The sequence below is a fragment of the Halichoerus grypus genome, chromosome 9 (assembly GCF_964656455.1).
Source record: "Halichoerus grypus chromosome 9, mHalGry1.hap1.1, whole genome shotgun sequence".
In the NCBI taxonomy this organism is placed as follows: domain Eukaryota; kingdom Metazoa; phylum Chordata; class Mammalia; order Carnivora; family Phocidae; genus Halichoerus; species Halichoerus grypus.
In genome coordinates, this window is record NC_135720.1 from 135,090,700 (window position 1) to 135,096,832 (window position 6,133).

The following is a 6,133-nucleotide window of genomic DNA, read 5'->3' on the forward strand; positions in this document are numbered from 1 at the left end:
TGCCCCACAACCCCTTCAAATCAGCACCAGGCTCAAGTCTTCCAGCTTCAGTCAAGGCTGAAAACAGAGACAATGTACCATGTGTTTGAAGGTCTGCAAACAGGAGATAACATGAGCTCTCTCAGGAATCCATTGTGATGCTACAATTTCTCATTTTTAGGAGTCTTCCCCATCCCTCCCCATAATGCCTTACATGGACATTGTTTTTATAAGACCACGTACCAGATCACGTCCCTCATTTAAATCATTATATTATGACCTTCATCCTCTTATTTGCTAGACTTCTGAGAAAGCGGGATTTGTATCCCCTTTTAGGCCCCTGAAGGGAGCTTTAATGTAACTAAAATCACATCAAATAGAAATTAGTTCCTGAAGTAATCTTTGAGTCAAGAAAAACATTCAGGGGCGCCTGGGTGGCTCAGTCAGTTACGCATCTGATTCTTGATCTCAGGTTGGGTCTTGATCTCGGGGTCATGAGTTGAAGCCCCCCCATTGGGCTCCATCTGGGAGTGAAGCCTACTTAAGAACAAATACACTCAGGGGGCGCCTGGGTGGCTCAGTTGGTTAAGCGTCTGCCTTCAACTCAGGTCATGATTCCAGGATCCTGGGATCAAGTTCCACATCGGGCTCCCTGCTCAGTGGGGAGTCTGCTTCTACCTCTGCCTGCCACTCCCCTTGCTTGTGCACTCTCTTGCTCTCTCTCTCTCTCCCTCTGATAAATAAATAAAATATTTTAATAAATAAAAAAAATATATACATTCAGGGGGAGCCTGGCTGGCTCAGTCGGTAGAGCATGCAACTCTTGATCTCAGAGTCCTGAGTTCCAGCCCCATGTTGGGGGTGGAGTGTACTAAAAAAAGCAAAAACAAACCAAAAAAAAAAAGAAATACATTCAAGACACCAAAAATAGAATATTTTTAGAACTAGTGTTGTCTAATAGAAATACAAGAGGGGCACCCGGGTGGCTCAGTCGGTTAAGTGTTCAACTCTTGATTTTGGCTCAGGTCATGATCCCAGGGTCATGAAATCATGAAATCGAGCCCCGAGTCAGGTCCCTGCTAGGCGGGCAGCCTCCTTAAGATTCTCTCTCTCCCTCTGTCCCTCGTGCTTGTTTTCTCTCTCGCGCTTGTTTTCTCTCTCTCGCTCTCTCTGAAAAAAGGAAAGAAATACAAGAGCCACATTTATAATATTAAAATTTCCAGGAACCACCTTTTAAAAAGTAAAAGAGAAACTAGTGAAATTAATTTGACGCATATTTTATTTAACCCCCAAATACCCCAAATATTATCATTTAGAGATGTAATCACTATAAAAATTATTAATGAAGTCTTACAGCCGTTTTTTAGTCCTAAGTAAAATCTAGGGTGTATTTTACACTCACAGCACATCCTAATTCAGGCAGACCCCACCTCAAATGCTCAGTTTCCACATGTGGGCTGGTGGCTATTGCATGGAACAGTACAGATAGACAAAGTCTGTGCTCTAATAAATTGCCTTCCCGAGATGCTTTCCAGGCTGATTTCATTGAGCCGGGACTTTCTTCTAACTTGTCTCTGCTCTAACATTGTTTTTAGATATACCCGAAGACCCCAGCTCATTGTTGACTATGGCCAATCTTCAACGGACCGGTCCCTTCAGGGTGACTCAGGCCCCCCTGGGAATCCTACCCGCTTCTTCTTATCCTTTGCTGCTCCCTGCCGGTAACCGGTAGTACTGCACCAAGAGGCGGAGGTGGTCCGCGAGGCAAACCAGGAAAAGCGTCAATAAATCCGAGATATTTGAGAATGTTAGCAGTATTTGCTCTGCCACGTGGTGGTTAGACAGCACAGTGGTTCTGGAAAACATCGGGGCACGCACGCAGACCAAGACTCTAGTGCTAAATTTAAAGTATGGAAATCTAAGTTTGTGGTGTTTGATCAGGGGTTCAGGTTTTCTCGATTACACAAGGCTTCCGAACAAAAACGTGTATGTTTGAGTCTCATCGTTGAGGATCTGCACGTTCTAGCCGGGCGTCCTTAGACATCATTTTCTTCATAGTTTGCTGCCTCTCTGTGGAAAGAAATACAAACTATTCCAGGGTTCCTGTCTACCTATCCCAGCCATTCCCTCCCTCCCCATCTGTCCTTTTCCTGTTTTACCAAAACATAGAGTCCAATTTTCCTTTCTGTACAATCCCAAAATTACTCTTTATCTTCATCCCCTCTTTCTTTTGCTCTTATCTCTGGAAAAGATAAAGTCCTGGGAGAGCAGGAACCACATCTGGTGTTCCGAGACACCATGTCCCCAGCCTAGCACACACCCAAGACACGGGAGAAGCCCAACAAACGTTTTATAGATGGATGATTGGATGAATACTTAAAAGGATACAACTTACAAGCATTCAACCCAGATGTTATGCCTTCTCCTTCATGATTGTCTAGTATTATAGGAAGCATTGTGTAAAAAGTAGCATTTAGGGGCACCTGAGTGGCTCAGTCGTTAAGCGTCTGCCTTCTGCTCAGGTCATGATCTCGGGGTCCTGGGATCGAGCCCCACGTCAGGGCCCTTGCTCAGCGGGAAGCCTGCTTCTCCCTCTCCCTCTGCCCCTCCTCCCCACTCTTGCTTGTTCTCTCTCTCACACTGTCTCTCTCAAATAAATAAATACTTTTTTTTTTGAAGTAGCATTTATCCAGGAACTGTGCTAAGCATTTGCTTATCTCTAGAGTCAATGCTGATAGGTTTCTCAAATACCTTATCGAGTCTAATCCTCATACATACATACACACATTGATTAATAAAAGGAATGCCCTGAGTCTGGCTCCAACATTTGGAGCTTCCTATGATGATCTCCGTGGATTTCCTCTATGCTTCCCTCCAACATGCCTCACTTAGAATGTTCTGGAATAGCCTCCCCGTGCCTTCCTGCTTCTGCCTAGAACAAGCGCTGAGGGGTGTGGGGGCAAAAAGATTTGAAGAACAGGACTTGCGGTCAGAGGCTGACCTGTGTGCAAAGTACCACCTGGCAGGGGAGGGGAAACTGAGACCCAGCTCAGGGGGTTACAGCAAAGGTGAGGCTGAGGAATCTGAGGGGGGAGTTATTTGCTCAGGCACGCGGACCCCTGGTTTTGCAAGTGTGGCAAGATATGCCACTTTCCTGCAGTTTCGAAGGAATCCCAGAATGATTCCAATGACGCCATTACATCCCAGTCTGTCCCTGACAGTGACTTTAAAGAAAGGAAGAGGGGAAAGCCCATAGAAAAGAAGCATCTCAATCAGGGAGGAGATGCACAACCTTTTAAAAGGGGAGCAAAGACAGCAGGAGCTTCAGGACGGGCTCGTGAGCCCCCAAGAGTGAGAATGCCCTTTGCCAACCCGAATCCCTCTTGCGCTGGTCAGGTGTGAGTTTCGGGCCAGCCTGTGAGTCCTTGGACCCTGCCCTGGTGATGTCTGCAGCTTTGCTCTCCCCCGGGCCGTCTTGTCTTCCAGCACCCGATCTGACCAGCTCTCTTTGTCACTCATGCTGTGTGTGTGTGTGTGTGTGTGTGTGTGTGTGTGTGTGTGGTTTCTCAGGGTTGAGGGATTTGGTGGAGAGCGGAATGGTGTCTTCAATGTCTTGAGCACCTGCAGAATAATGAGCTGGGGATGTATGGCTGGTGACGGGAATCTGGACATTTTAATGTTTCTCAATTTGAAAAACGTGTTTCAGGGTGCCATCCTTGATTGTCTTCTCTTCTCTCCCCACCTGCTCTCCCTGAGCAGTGTCCTCCTCCCTCATGGTGTGAGGGGCCTGCATGCACCCCTAATGCAGGCTACAACACAGTGGAGTAACGTTCCACGTGCAGTCTCTGCCCCGAGAGCCTACGCTTCCTGGGAACAGGACTGCCTTTAATTATCCGTCCATCTTCCTCCAGGACTTTCAAGAATACTTGTATTTGCTGAATGGGTCTAATCACAGGGGAAAGATTAGATAATCATGGTACAGCCATATGGTAGGACATGATGCAGCTATTAAAAAATCTTGTTTTTAAAGAATCCTTAGTGACATGAGGGAAGGGCTGATGAAACACCAAAGAAAGACAGAAAAGATAAAATACTGTCTCGTGATTGATCTCAGCTTTGCAGAAACATACACGTGTCTGCAACATGCGAGCGTGGGAGCAAACAGGAACACGCAACACAGAATTAGTAGTCATTCTCTCTAGTGACAGGATTTGGCCACTTGTGTGTTTCTTCTTTAGACTTTCCTGTGCTTCCCGAGTTTGTTTGTAGTGAGAAAGTATTATTTTATGGTTATTTCAATATAAATGTTACTATTTCATTGTCTATTTTATTGCTAAATACTTCCCTTGATTATCTTCCTTCTAGCTCCTAGAGTTAACACCAATATTGAAACAAATTTCTGTTAAGACCCAGTGGCTAGGGATCACGGATTTTGAGAGATATCTTTTCAGTTCACGCATTAAAGCGACACACAATGAACAAAACTGGGATGTGATTCTTTGTCGCAACCCAGCAGAGTGACTTTAAGCTTTAGGGCACGTATATGGAATTCTATCCTGTCCCCATCAACTTAGCCACTCTGGCGAATTTGTAATGTAATGCTTGGTAAGAAAAAAAGCACATCAGATAAGAAGTGAGGAAAGTCAGAGCTGTCAGGATGAAAGACCATTTTTATTTTTTAAAAGAGGTCAGAAGACTTTTTTTTTTAAAAACCTTCAAAGAAAGTGTGCCATATACATATATATACATGTTAGCATGAACACTTCTAAATTGCTCTTCCTTATTCACAGAAACAATGACAGGTATGCACTATAGTGGAGAATGGGAAAACTTTATTTGGACTACTTCTTCTGTGGGTCATGTTTTTATTTGTCCCTTCGTTCTTTTGCCCAGAAACCCCCTTTTTGTGACAGTATCGCTCACATCTTTCAGGCAACCTTCTGTGGTCCCCACACCATTAACCCTTTAGAGAACCCAATCTCCAGCTTGCCACAGGTAGGTAATAAAGCTTTGAAAAGCTTTGTATTTTTCTTTCCACATCCATCCAAGTAGACTATTACACACTTTTCTTGTTTTGTCCTGCCCGCCATGAAAACACTGAGTGCACCTGCTGGTGCATTCATGTCTGCAACTTAGGGAGGGCAGGGCATTTCATAAATCACTGTTTGCAGGGCACAGAGGGTCAGCAGATCTATTATTTAAAATACAAGCATTTTTAGAAAATGCTAAAAACAATTCAATTACTCTAAAATAATCTATATACAGTGTATCTCCCATCCTGAGACTTTTTAAACAGTCCATATTCTCCCAAAGACGGCACATAAGATGTAAAAAATCAATTACAGAGCGCCTGGGTGGCTCAAGTTGGTTGAGTGCCTGACTCCTGATTTCAGCTCAGGTTATGATCTCAGGGTCGTGGGATGGAGCCCTGCGTGGGGGTCCAGACTCAGTGGGGAGTTTGATTCTCTTGCTCTCCTTCTGCCCCTCCCCCCTGCACTTTCAAATAAATGAATCTCTAAAAAAAAATCAACTACATATGAATATCTCAATTTTATTTAAGATTCTCTGGGTGCAAGTTGTAGAAACCAACTCTAGCCAGAGAAAAAGAGGTCTATATCATAGGGACATGGGGGGATCTCCCCATTGCAGCTGGGTTTCAGGAGGGGGAGGAAATAGAAACCCAGAACACCCCGGACCCCTCTCCAGCTCCCATTTCCACTCCTCTTTCTGCACATCAGCATGTTCTAGTTCTCAGATCTGTATGCTGGGGTACGGCTGCCCCACAGTCCCTGGGGTCACATTTCAGGTGTGTCCACTCTCAGGGGCTACCTTGCTTTTCCCACCACAATCCTAACAATCCCCGAAGAGAATCGGATTGGCCCAACTCAGGTCAGTCATCCATCCTTGGTTCATTCAACTGGCTACAGAGGTGGAATCAGGTAGTCATGGCTTCTAGAAGCCCACCCTCTGGATGGGGGCAGGTCGCAGAGAAGCAAGGACCTTGTGAGACGGGAGACTCCAAGTTAATCACCTTGTAAGTATTAGAATAAGGCTAGTGCCCGAGAGCATCTGGGAAGGCACTTCCTGCGTGGGGCAGAAGAGGGGGGAGGTCAAGAACTCTGAAGCCTAAGGAAGTTTTCACAGTATTCTGCTT